At 36.0% G+C, this 14519-nt stretch overlaps 1 protein-coding gene across 1 annotated transcript in view; it reads right to left on the bottom strand.

Annotated features, from left to right (window-relative positions):
- OPRM1 (opioid receptor mu 1) overlaps window positions 1-10238 on the bottom strand; it is a 229683-nt gene extending 219445 nt beyond the window's left edge. Inside the window, exon 1 of the mRNA XM_021708756.1 lies at window positions 9727-10238. The gene's annotated coding sequence lies outside the window, so the exon portion shown is untranslated. The remainder of the gene's footprint in view (window positions 1-9726) is intronic.
- Between the last annotated feature and the right edge of the window lie 4281 nt (window positions 10239-14519).

Below are 14519 nucleotides of genomic sequence, written 5' to 3'. Positions count from 1 at the left end.
TGATACTTCCAACCTCATTCTTGATAATACCCTATTTTTAAATATTGAAATTCTTAAAGAGACAGATATCATCTTATTTTGAACCTTTTAAATTTTTCTAGGCATAAAAGTTCTAAAAGTCTAGTGTCTCCACAATGCTTCTTTTTATTTCCTTAATCAAGCTTAACAATCTCAGGAGAAAAAACACCCAAGATTTACTCTTTTTTGTAACTATGTAAAAATGACCTCTTTTTAATTGTAAATGCGTACAAAGAGGAGACTCTCAGAAGTGTATAATCTGTCAGGTATTCTACTAATTTTTAAGGAGATATACTTGAATTGGATTTACATAGTTATCTGTCTTTAAACTTCCTGATTAGAGATTAGAGGATTATCAGTGATGGCCCATCATTCTTCTAGAAGATCTCATATCAAACTATTTTCTTATAATTATTGACATAGTCTTTAACATAGCTGCAAATGTTTAAGTCTTCATTCTTTGAGGATAAATTTTCTGAAATATTAAAAAAGTCATTTCAAATCAAGTTTGCATAGTGTACTTATAGAATTTTATTTTCATTTAAAATTTTTAGAGTATGGGATGGGCTTTCAAAGACGTATGTTGTAAGTATTTTGAGGGCAATTTCAAGATTGGTTCTTGAAACAGCAAGTTTTCCTAGAAATAGGATATTTTCCAAAATGATCCATATGAAAGATTATCATTTAGATAGTCACATTCTAGAGCACTGTTTTTATTAAAAAATTTAATTGATTGTCACATTGTACTGTACTATCTTACAAAATGTCAATCTTAAGTTTATTTAAACATTTTAAGGGTAGATCAAAGCAATAAGGGGGCCCTCTTTAATATGTGCATCTGTATTTGAGCTCAGCAAAGATACACATATTAAACAGGGCCCCATATTGCTTTGATCTACCTACAAGAGAAGGGGAACCAATGAGCTGGATCAAAGTAGATGGTACTGTTATTAAGAAAAGTTTGGATTTATTGAAAAACAAAATTTGTGGGGGAAATTATGTATTCAGAAAGAAAAGACATTAATGGAGGTGGGAATGGGATCCTGGGAGAACAGCCTAATGTTGGATGTAAGGTGGGTTTTGCACCTAAGTAGAACATGCTTTGATTTCAAGCGGCGTATGAAACATGAAGAGAATGGCTACCTTGGGTCTGGAGACCTTTTGTTTATTTTCAGGTTTATTTATTTTTCAGATTTATTTTGAGAAATTGAGTCCTCATTCCTGAAGCTGCAGATTGGTTAAGAGAATGGCATTATGGGTAGAAGAGAATATCTCATGCTTTTCCTTGGGACAATGTAAGCAGACTTAATCTGTTTTTATTATTTACCAGGTCTGTAGTAGGTTTTCGATTCCTACTTTTTTTTTTGATAAACAGAACTAGAAAAGGCAAGAAATAAAGTTGTTGGGGCACAATAAAAAAATGAAAAGGAACTTTGAACCTAAGGATATATTATTTAATGGAAAAAAAGTCTTAAGTTTACACCTGGGTGCCAGCAGCCTCATATTAAAAAAAAGTCAGAAGAAATCTGTGAATCCTTTGTCTGGTATTGCCCTGAGGAGTGCCATGAATAGCTACATTATTCTACATGGTGAATAGGTCAGTGCCTTTCACTTGGTGTGTGATTCTGAATGTGCCCTACTTGATTGATTGATTGATGGATTGAGCAGTTGACTTAATTGACTAAGTGGACTGAATGGGTAGATAACAGAGGACACAGCAGTTATATGGTAATATAGCACTTCCACTTAGGTGGAATGATTTTGTTGTTGTTGAGTAGGAATTATTATATTCTATTTTTCAGATTCAGAAACTGATGCTGAAATTATTCCAACAACTTAACAATGGTCACTTGTATGGAAAATAGCAGAATGGGGTCTTGAGGAAGTTAGGTTTGGAGAGGCTTCCCAATTCCTTCAGTCATCTTCCCTTAATCCCTTTCACAAATTACAAGTATGAGCAACATGTTTTCTTGAAGTCGACTGTGTGCCAGACACTGTATTGGGTGCTTTTCCTGGAATAATTTTATAAGATGTGTACTATCCTAAGTTTCTGTATCCTGGCGAATAAACAAGGCTCTGTGGGAAGATGGAATGAGTGACTTTAGAGACTATTCTCGCCAGCCACTGCCGTCTGTCATGATTTCATGTACATCTGTGCATAATGTCATTAAATGCCGAGAAGAGAGGCTGTCCATTCTAAATGCCTGGGTTTATATACATAGCCAAATACATTGTGATATACCAAATCTCAGTTAGACTTTTAGCTGTGACAAAGAAATAATATTTAGACATTTATTTAACAAATATTTATTGGGCATCATTTATGTGCTAGGCACTGGTACCAAGTACTAATTAAAAAGAGTAAACAAGATAAAGTCCCTGGTTTAATGGAGTTTATGTTGTAGAGGGAGTAAAGAAAGGTGGGGCAGTGGGGAAAGAGAGAGAAAGAGAAAGAGAGAGAGAGAGAGAGAGAGAGAGAGAGAGAGAGAGAGAGAGAGAAGAGATAGCAGAGAGAGAGAGAGAGAGAGAGAGTGAGACACAGACAGACATATGAAAGAGAGAAATTAGTTTATAGAAAGAGGAGAGAAGTTAGTTTATAATATAATATCAGATGGTGATAAGTGCTAGGGAGAAAAATAAGTCAATTTTGTGTCAAAACAGATTGATAGCCCAATGCAAAAACAAACTAAGAGGTATAATGGGATATTTGTATTTGATTATATAAACAAGATCATAGCCATCAAGGGAATAAACACAACCGTATTTTTATTTCTGGATACATTTATTAACTATTGGAGGTTTTGTTTCCAAAGATCTGTTTTTTTCCGTTTGTTTGGCAGATAACCTGATTTTCAATTGAGAAATTCTCTTTCAGACTCCATCTCTTTCTCGGTTGTACACTAGAGCTCCTATCACAGTGAAAAATACTGTCCATGCATATTTCACACATGCCAAAATATCTATTATGTATTACTGGCTTTAGAAAATGATGTTATGTTGCAAAAGTTGAATTGGAATTTCTGAGCTTGGAAATGACTTTCAGCATGAATTCTTCAAATTCAGTTCTAAAAATTATAGTATTACAATATGTTTGCCAGCAATTTGAATGTCTATCAGAGTCAAGTATACAAAGTAAAGTGCATTCTAAAGAAGTTTACCTCTCTCTGCTCACCATCTTTGTCTCTTTCTCCTCATTTGAAGGTGATTACTTTTCAAAATTTTGTGTTTTCGCCATAAATTGTTATCATAAAGAGATATGCATATGTATTATTAGTATCTTCTCTTCCATTCTTAGGTAATTGTTGACACACTATACAATTTTATCTCCTCATTGCTTTCTTATACTTTTTATATGTAATTTTATAACCTGTTACTTTCATAAATTTTTCTGTGATAGTACATAATGACCCATGGAAATATTATTCATTTCTTTTTATCATTGTAAGTGGCGCTTTGCATGAATTTACCATAGTCTATTTGACCTGTCCCTTTTTAATGAACATTTGAGTTGTTCTCACACTTTTGCTCTTCTAAACAGTAGTGCAATGAATGGTCTTGTGCTTTTTCCATTTTTTTTTTTTTTTGGCCAATGGGTCTTTGAGGTAGATTTCTAAAGTTATCCCTGGGTCACAGTATATATGCATTTGTAATTTGGCTAGATATTATTAACTTCTTTTCCTTGGGAACTGTACATTTTGCCACTCTAGAAGAAATACATATGAATGTCTGATGCTTTATTAATTTGACAACAGAGTATGATTTCAACCTTTTGGATTTTTTACAGTCTAGTAGGTGAGAAATGATATTTCAGTGTAGTTTCATTGCATTTCTCATATCAGTGAGGCTGAATGTCTTTTCTTAGAGTTAAGAACCATTTGCCCTATTTTTCTGCTTGATCTCTGTTCAATTTCCTATCCCATTGGAAATAGGAGTAGTGGTCTTTTTCTTCTCTCTTTTAGGAGCTCTTTATATATTAGGGAATATTAACACTTTAGCCACTTTTCTCATTTATCGTTATTTTATTATGGTGTCTTTTGTCACACAAAATATCTATTCATTTTATGCCTTCATATTAATTCATCTGTACTGTATTACTTCTGGAGTTTGAGCAATAGTTTAGCAAGTTTCTTTACTCCTAGATTATGAATTTGCCCATGTTAACTTCTAGTACCACAATGGTAAATTTTTTAGAACATAATTTTGATCCTTTTGGAATTTATTCTCATGTATGGTGTAAAAATAGATCCAATTTTTATCTTTTCCCCTATATAGCTATCCAGTTATCTCAATTCCACTTACTAAAAAGTTCTTTCCTCTTCAGACCTGAGATATCACCTTCATTATATTATATTTTCTATAGATACATGTGTATGAAAACAAGTTGATTTCTAAATTTTAAAATTTTGTTTCATTAGTCTCTGTGTCCTTGTAAACAGCAAATCCCACAATATTGTAAGACTTTAGTGAATTTTGATAACTGATAGAACTAACCATTCCCCCTCCATAATTTTCAATATGATTGCTATTTTTTAAAAGCAAACTTTATTGTTAATTTGTCTAGTTCCAGAAAGAAAAAAAAAAAAAAAAAAGAAAGAAACTGATGGTTTTCAGTGATGTAATTACTGAGGGAAAACTGGTCTATTTATAATGTTGGTTTTTCCTATTTAAGAACATGATGCATTTTTTCACTAGTTTCAGTTTACCTTTTTTGTTCTTTAGGGTTGTTTTATAAATTTTCTCTTCGTGATGTGCACATTTCTTGTTAAAATTTAGCCTAGATATTTTGTATTTTTATTATACATTTTTGCTACTGCAAATATGGTCTTCTTTTCTTTTATATTGTTTATTCAATTATGATTATATATGTGCAGGATAGTGTTTTTGGCAGGGTAACACTTTATTTGCTGTGACTTTATTCAGTTGTAGATATTTTTTGTGTTTGTTTTTTTAGAGATAGGGTCTCACTCTGTCACCCAGACTGGAGAGCAGTGGCACAATCATAGCTCACTGCAAAATCAAGCTCTTAGGTTCAGTGATCTGCCCACCTCAGTCTCCCATGCACCACCATGCCCAGCTAATTTTTATTTTTTTATTTTTTGTAGAGACAAAGTCTTGCTATGTTGCCTGGGATGGTCTTGAACTCTTGGGCTCAAGCAATCCTCCTGCTTCAGGCTTCCAACATGCTGGGATTACAGACAGGAGCCACCATGCCCAGCTCAATACTGTTATTTTTTGAGGCAATGTTTTTCTTTGGGGAATGGGACTTCAACTTCATTTTTGCATGGGGTTATAGATTTTAAATTAAAACAATGGGGAAATTGCTTCACTTTAAAATTCAAAATCCCATAAAATTTTTTAGAAATGCATATACTACATAAATGAAAGGACATCTGTGCTCAATGAGCCCAGCAATAACACATCCAAGGCCATAGCTTATAGTGAAGTCTCTGCTTAGCTGAGCTCTTTTCTAAATTCAACATAAGCAAATTCTAAATCGCCTTACCTTGAAGAGTCATTAAATTTCCTCTAAGGTACTGGATATATAGCTTTGTATATATGATCCTACATGTAGAATTTATCAATTTCTCTCATTGTCTATAAGTGTGTACTTTTCTATGACTCTTGGTAATTTCTAATGACAACCAGTAGCTTGACCAACATTTTGTCTGTGGTAGAAAACCCTTTAAATATCAAGTTACGTTTTTCTTCTCTTGTAATCTTTAATTGACTTCTCACTTTAATTAGCATAAAATCAAAGTTCTTCCAATGGCCTAAAAGTTCCTGGGAGACCTGTGTCCCAACTTACCCCCACCACTACCTCTAGGACCTCATTTCTATCACTCTCCCCTCATTTTTTCAATACTGCCTCATGACCTGTGCTCTTGGAATATTTCTCCTAGATATCTCTACAGTTCAGACCTTTACCCCCTTAGATTGTCTTATCAATTGGATCAATAGATCAATATTCTCTTTCCTGACCACACTATGGTAGATGCATCATTGGCCCCATTTCTTAACCCTCTCTGTGTTTATATCCTTTACCATGTGACCCTCCAGTTCTATTTCCCCGTGCATAGTGTGATCTGCCCTGTTCTTTGATTTTAGGGTCAGCAATAAGACTTTCTTTGGCCAAGAGAATGAGCTGGATGTGACAGGGTGCCAGTTGCAAGCCTAGATCTCAAGAGGTTGTGGCTGTTTCCACTTGTCCTCCCACACCCTTTCCAAGACCTTGAGAACTTGCTCAGACTAGTCTGCTGGAGGTGAAGATGTGTGTGGGTCAGAGATGAGTTGTCCCCGTCACCTCAGCTGAGGTCAGCCTTGATCATCCTATTGTCACCCATCCCCACCAGGGTCAGAATAGTTCACTGATGCCAGAGGCCTGACCAGTAAATTTTGTGGCAGTAGTAAACAGACACACCTTTGACACTTTATTTTACCGAATTTATTTAACAACTATCACAATTCAGCCTATTAAATTTTACTTGTATGTTTATTGTTTTCTACGCTTGATGTTAACTCCATGAAAGCCAGGAATTTGTCTAGTAAGAAATTGGTTCTTAATAAACATCTTTTTGGATGAATAAATGTAAAAATTATTTCTGTAAGTTCTGCCAACATGCATCGGTTATTTCTGGTACTCGAATGATATTGCTTATCGAATTTCTCAAACTGTTCATTCTCTGTTACACACAGACACACATGTATGATTTTAATTAAGTGAACATAGCTTTTTATAAACGTTTCTTAAAATTTCATGTATTATATTTTGAAAGCTTCCTGGCTACAATTCATTGTTATTCTATATATGACAGTCTTTGTTGTTACTGTTTTAACTTGATTATTGAATGAGTTTAAAGTGAAGGAATCAAAATGGGGTTAAGGCTAATGTCCGCTTGAAGACTCTCCTCTTTTGCAGACTGAAATCATCAAAGACATTTAACATTAAATATTATTATTTTTTTCAGAGTTGGAATCTCAGTCTATCACCCAGGCTGACGTGCAGTGACATGTTCATGGCCACCCCAGCATCGACCTACTGGGCTCAGGCAATCCTTCCACTTGAGCCTTCCAAGTAGCTGGAACTACAGGTGCACACTACCATGCCCAGCTAATTTTTGATTTATTGTAGAGACAGGTCTCACCAAATTGCCCAGGCTGGTCTTGAGCCCCTGAGCTCAGGCAATCCTCTTGCCTCAGCCTCCCAAAGTGCTGGGATTATAGGCTTGAGCCACCGTGCCAGGCCAAACAATAAATATTATTAAATAAATTCACTCAAATGCTATATACTGCATGTTTTTGTCCCCCCCTGCTTCCAAATTCATGTGTTGAAACCCTATTCCCCACTGTGGTGGTATTTGAAGATGGAGAATTTGGGAGACAATTGAGTCAAGAGGGTGGAGTCCTTATAATGGAATTAAAACCCTTACAAGAAGAGGCATAAGAAAACTTTCCTCCTTTCTTTTTGCTCTCTGCCATGTGAAGACGCAGCAAGAGGACAACCATCTACAAACCCGGAAGAAGGTCCTCACCAGAACCTGACTATGCTGGCACCTTAATCTTGGACTTCTTAGCCTCCAGGATGGTGAGAAATACATTTTTGTTGTTTAAACCACCTGGTCTGTGATATTATGTTATAGAAGCCCAAACTGACTGAGATGCTCATATTATGTTCATTTTTAGAAAATATGTCATAGAGTCTATTTTTACTTTCAAACTTTGTTGAAAATAAATACATTTAAAGACAAGATAAATTTAATTGTAATATAATTAAAAAAGAGCAATTGTCACCAAAATTCTACATTTGGGTCTGAGACTTCAGACTGGGCACTATTTGCCACTTTAGCCATTTACAGAGATGATTCCTGAGGACCCTGAAAATAAGATGCCACCACAAAGGCCACAGTTTTGCCGGAAGAGGGAGCTCTGAAAATTTGGGTTCTGAGTTTCTGTCTGCCCAACAGATCTTAAGGAAAGGAAAGGGATGCATTCACTCATGATCAAGAACAAAAGTTGATGACCCATATTGCTCTTTTCTGAGAAGTAATAATTCTTAATAATTTATAAATTATGGAAAGTTTTAATCATGACAGCAATAGAAAACAAATATTTATTCCTGAGTTTTACTTGCTTGAGATTATTTCAGAAATGTGTCAACTATTCAAAACTACTTCTTAAAAATCTTGAGTTGTTAGAATTCTGTTTTTAGCTCATAGTAAACTTTTGTTGACGCAATAATTATATATACTCAATTCTATTGGTATTATTGAGTTCTTTCCATCAACATAAGAGCTAAAAATGCAATTAATTCTTCCCATTATCTGTGTTCTTGAGACAGAGATTTTTTGGCATATGGAATTAAGTTGAAGGAGATATTTACTTGTTTAGATTTGGAAGTGGAAGTACAATAACTAAAATTATTTAATTGATAACTGAAGAATTGTTTGAATTGTTTGGAAGGTTGAATCATCTTGAATCTCAAAGTATCACTCTTTTTAGTTCTGAATGAATTATTTTCATATTTAAGTTTAAATTCAACTTCTCTGCAAACATTGATGTAACACAATTTTGATAATACCATCTGTAAAATAAATAAAAAAACAAAGGGGCCTATTTTGTTCTCTATTCAAGCAGCTGCCAAAGGTTTTTGGTGTTTTTTTTTTTTTTTTTAAAGAAAAATCTCATTAAATAGTCTGCACATAAATAAAATGGAAAATAATGAAATCATGTAAACAAATAAAATGATCATTTAAAATGACCTTTAATGGGTCAGAGCAGTTTTTACTTTTTCTTGAGCATTCATGTAATTTAAACATATGTATTGTTTTAATCCAAGTCACTTGGGCTTACATTTTGTGTGTGTGTGACCATGTGTGAATGCACATGTACACACATGAACACAGGTAAGCATGTAGTCATGAGGCTGTTTATATGTAGACTGTAAAAACACTGCTTTTGTGAAACTTTTTATCTACTGAAGCTTTTCTTCCTTCTCTTTTAACCTTAGCTGATTTTTGTAAATATTTAATTTCCGTAGCTGGGAGCCCTAGATTTCCCTACAAGCTGTCCAAGAGTACAAATGCATGATAAAATTAAGAGGTAACCACAGGAACTCTGATGATTTTTTATAAAACCAAAATTTAGCATAAATATTCCTTGTTCCATAGCCTTTCTGGGTAAAATAAAGACATGCACACACATACCCACACATTATCGTTTAACCCACAAAATTTTTTTTTTGGTTTTTTTTTGAGTTGGAATCTCACTCTGTCGCCCAGACTGGAGTGCAGTGTCCGCTCCTGGCCACTGCCTTCTTGACCTGCTGGGTTCCGGCGATCCTTCTGCCTCAGCCTTCCCAGTAACCAGAATTACTGGCACGCACTACCATGCCCGGCTGATTTTTTTTATTTATTGTAGAGACAAGGTCTCGCCAAGTTGCCCAGGTGGGTCTCGAACCCGCAGGCTCAGGCAATCCACTCACCTCAGCCTCCCAAAGCACGAGATTGCAGGCTGAGCCACTGAGCCTGGCTCACAAAGTTTTTAATTACTATTTTTGTGCTTGCAGTTTTTCATTCACCTGCTTTTATATCACAGGGACAATGCAGAACATTTGACATTCAAGAGATGAGTGTCAAGTAGCTTTTACTCTTGCTGTTCCAGAAAATTCAGTTGAAAAGATTTCTACAACAAAATAAATCAGCTCTCCCCCGCCCTGGCCCATACTATTTCAGCATTGTGCCCTGTGCTGCTGCCTCTGGCCCAATGTGAAAGAATATCAGAGTTCAATGCTTCAGGTTTCCAGGAAATATTTTGATGGGATGTAAGGGCTGGTCCTCCTCATAGAATGACATTTAATACATGTTGCAACTGCAAGAACAGGGCTGCGATTGCATGAAAAGCAGGAGCCCTTTTCTCTCATCTCAAGGCAACCCAGTTCTGCCACATGCACTTCTCTGAATTCTCTTGTTTGTAGGAGAAAGGGGTAATTAGTTCAGGCAAAGTCATTACTGCATACTGCGTGGAGAAGCCTGTTTGACCCATCTGCTCTTTCGTGGTTGCTTTCTTGCTTTCCAACGAGGTTTTAAAATGCAGACTTAGTACAAGCGTACAATATTGTGACAGATCACACCTCCTCTGAGCTTGGTGGAGTATTTTCCTCCAGATGAAGCTGGAGAGCTTCCCAGTTTTGGTGCTGTTGGATTTAGCACTCCTAGTTCTCTTTATGAGAAGACAAAGAGTTTTTGGTAGAAAGGAAAGTTTGAACAACAAGCAAATGAACCTGCCATGATGAGTCAAAGACAATTTTGTCAGGATTTTGAAATCAAACTTCTAGTTGTCTGTGTTTCTATATAAGATAAAAAGTGTGGTTTGGAGTGATTTGTGATTCAACTGTAAAGCTTCTCTACTCGCTAATGTAACCAGGAATACTCTATTAAAGAGGTGACCTTTCCAAATAGAGAAGAACCTTGTTTTTTAGGAGAACATAATATACTAAAGGTTGTCATTTACTGAGGTCTACGTTCCGAGTACTGTTTAAATTCATTTAATCCTCATAACAATGCTATGAAGTAATCATTATTCTTATTCCATTTTACAGATGAGAAAATTGAGATAGACTATAAAAATAACTTGCCCAAGTTCATGGTGTTAATGGAGTAAAGTTGAGTATCAGTTGGGTAGCCTGGGTCCTAGCCTACATTTCTAACCACTTTCCTCTAGTGATGCTCAGTCTAAAATGTCTTTTGGAACATTGGCTTAAATCCTGCATCTAACACTTCCCAGCTGTGTATCCCTGGGTAAAGTGTTTAATTTCCACAAACCTCAGTTTTCTCATCTGTAATTTAAGATAATAAGGCCAACCTCATTGTGTTTAGGAAAAATGAATCTGATATGCTTAGCACACTTATCTGGGTGCAAAGGGTTAAATTAAAAATTTGTTCCTTTATATAGCTTCATATGTTGTTATTAAATAATAAGATACATTTCTTGACTGCCCATTGCAGTGAGATGTTCTCCTTATTCTTTCATCTGTGCTTATTTATCCTTCACCAATCTATGTCTCACCTGTGTGTGGGAGAAGAACTAAAAGGTTCTTACATTTACTGAAAATATCCTGCAAGTTTGGCCCTTTTTGCAGTGAAATTGCAGGAAAATTTCATCTTTAAGTTAAATCTGAGACCAAGTCCTCTGTCTGTGGCCTGACTGCTTGCTTTTATATAGTCAGGAAAGAATGTTTTTATTGTGACATACATCAATTTTACAAGAATCTGTGTGACAGACCATTTTTTTCTTGTTAAATAGAAAGTCTATTTTTTAATGTCTATTTCTGTGAGAAATATGAAGAAAGATATGTACGCTAACTAGAAAATCACTTGTCTTTACAAACCCCTTCCTTGACCCCTTGTCTCCTACTTACTACTCCACTTTACTGATTTACTCAGGCGAGACCTCATCTCTACAATAAAATCGAAAAATTAACCGGGCGTGGTAGCGCGTGCCTGTAATTCCGTCTACTCGGAAGGCTGAGGCGGAAGGATCGCGGGAGCCCAGCAGGTCGAGGCTGCGGTGGCCGGGAGCGGCCACTGCCCTCCAGTCTGGGCGACAGAGTGAGACTCCAACTCAAAAAAAAAAAAAATCATTTCTTTTAGGTTACTGGTCATTCATGCAGTCCCTACTTCCTCACCTCCTAACACTTTTCAAACTATTCAGTCTGGCTTTCACTTCCAATGTTTCACAAAATTGTTCTTCACCAGATCACAATGGACTTTTATTCTTCTTCCCTGAAATAACTAATTGACCCATCTCTTTCGCCAACCTGCTCACTTTTTCTATTTTAAGACACTTTTAGCTCTTGGTTTTTATGACATCATACTGCCTTCTTTTCTGCTGCCTCCCTCTCTGGGCACTCCTTCCCTTCCTCTGCCTGGAATCTAGATGTTGGAATCCCTGAAGAATAAATCCTAGATTCCCCTGATTACATTTTCTCTCTAGGCGAGTTCATCCAGTCCCATGCCTTTAAACATAACCTGAATCCTGACAACTAACAACATTGTACCCTATTTCAGACCCCTACTCTGAAATGTTTATCCAGCCTGGCTAGTTCATGTTTCTGTTTTGACAACTCCTAGGCATTCTGAATTTAACGGCCCAAAACTGAACTCGGATTTTCACCTCTAAAACTTTTAATCAATCTATTCCCATCTCGGTAAATGACATCATGGTTCATTTAGTTGCCCAAACCAGAAACTTTTGGGAGTAAAGTTTGTTTCCTCCCTCTCCGTTATCCCCATACACTTATTCATAGACAAACTCCAACCAAAATTATAGCCATGCGTATTTCTGCTTTTCCACTGCCACGGCCACGCCACCATGTGTTTCATGAGCATTTTCATCTGGACTTATGCGTTAGTCTCCAAGTTGACATCTTTGCTTTCACACTTGCCTTCTTCTAATATATTGTACATGTGGAAGTTTTAGCTGAACTCTTAGTTATAACTTCCACAGGGTCATGATCCTGCTGTTCCCCTACTTTAAATGCCTCGATGGCCATTGTACCCAGGCCCCTGGATTGTACAACTTTTTCTGATCTTACAAACTCATCTGGTTTCACTCTCTCTCTTACTGTGCTTTGGCCACAGTGGCTTTATTTCATTTTCTTGAAGACACCAAATTCTTCTTTCTTTTCTTAATAGGTCAGTAAAAACATATTCCTCCACTCTTCTCCTTTATTCTATTCCTGCAATTGCTTGTTTTCATGCCGTGGGTCAATTTGTACGGACTCTTTTATGTAATCAAAATTGATGTCTTTTAATTCCCTAGCATAACCCCTTGTTAGTTTCTTTCATAGCTTCTTACTCTATTAGTATTTAAATACTTATCCATTTATTTACTTGTTTTACCAACTTCCTCACTAAATTATAGACTTCATTAGTACAAAGACTATTTTTGTTTCCTGTGTTATATACTTAGTGTCTCACACAGTGCCTTGACATAGTAAGCACTCAATACATATTTATTTAGCATAATTTAAATAGAGTGGAACCTTTTTTTAAGGATATGGTGAGTGTTAATATTCCTTAGAGCAGAGCAAAATAAAGAACAATTACAGTTGTAGAGTTTAGAACTTGGTTTATGAGCTCCTGGGGTTTACATTTATTAAAACCTCTGTGAACTTCAACCCGAGTACAACATGAAGTCCATAAAGAAGCAGTAAAAGGAAAACAAAACTGGTCACTGTTCAATTGTTTATCATCTCCACTTTCCCGGATCATTCCCCGAGTGATTCTTTATATTGTTCTCAATGCAGAAGAAGGTGTCTGTGAAAAACGAGTGTTATCCAGTCACTCTATTTGGTGAGATGTTCTTCCTTTGAGGTAGCTGATGGGAGAATTAATAGACCATAGCAATTTAGAAAGTAAAAGTAAGAACAGACTCAGATACCTATAATGGAAGAAATTACTTCCCTTTATTTTATATAAAGTGAAAAGAAAACACTAATAAAATATCAATTCTTTATTTATCACAGAAACAAAGAACCGAGTATCACATGTTCTCACTCATAAGTGGACCTTGAACAACTATTCTAATACTATAAGAAAGGGATTGGCAGTAGTGGGAAACTGTCAGTGGGGGGATGGGGGGGTACCTGCATAATGAACATTTATATACCTAACCATGAATTGTACCCCACATGATTAAAATGAAAAACTGAAAAAAAGGATATCAACTCTTATTATTCTTGTACTAATAAATATTTTGGCAGTATCTGTCTACTATGTCACACTCACATTCTCTTTCTATTTGAAATTAGGATTTTATACACTTAAGACCTCAGTGCTGGGACTTACGCTATTTTTCTAGTGAAAATAGAGTAACAGAGGCTAGATTTAACTTCTTCCCTGAAATAGCTAAAAGTATATGAAAATTCTTTTTATGATATTGGGCATCAGACAACAAAGAACAATGATGCTGGGAAGATGTGAAACACACAAGGCAAGCCTGAAAATTGCCTCAATTTCCTGACTGGAGAAAATTTTGAGGCTATAACACAGGAAAGGAAATCCCAGACAGAATCTGTTGATTTTCTTGGACTGCGGAGAGAGCTGAGAATATATGGAGGACAAGGTGGCTTGAGTTGGCAGGACCGAGTACCAGAGAAGAGAGCACTGTATATATATATATATATATATATATATATATATATATATAGAGAGAGAGAGAGAGAGAGAGAGAGAGAGAGAGAGAGAAGAACTGTCTAGATTCCTTTCAAGTATTTAGTGAGTACTAGCACATGCATGTGAGGAAATCATCTGAGGCCAGATGAAAAAACATCTGGAAGTATTAGAGCAGCCGGTACTTGAACTACAGTTGAGAATAGTTCCTATCACACCAGAGTGAAAAACCTCCTAATTCATGGGGCATCAAGAAGAGTACTCAGGTTTTTGCCTCAGTGCTGGAGAAAGTTAGCCTGATACTAATTGTTGCTCTGGTTCTGCCTAACCAAC

Source organism: Carlito syrichta, unplaced genomic scaffold (assembly GCF_000164805.1).
Source record: "Carlito syrichta isolate Samal-C Ts95f unplaced genomic scaffold, Tarsius_syrichta-2.0.1 Scaffold146042, whole genome shotgun sequence".
In the NCBI taxonomy this organism is placed as follows: Eukaryota; Metazoa; Chordata; class Mammalia; order Primates; family Tarsiidae; genus Carlito; species Carlito syrichta.
The sequence above is the reverse complement of the archived record's forward strand: the minus strand, read 5'-3'. Positions and strand labels throughout refer to the sequence as shown.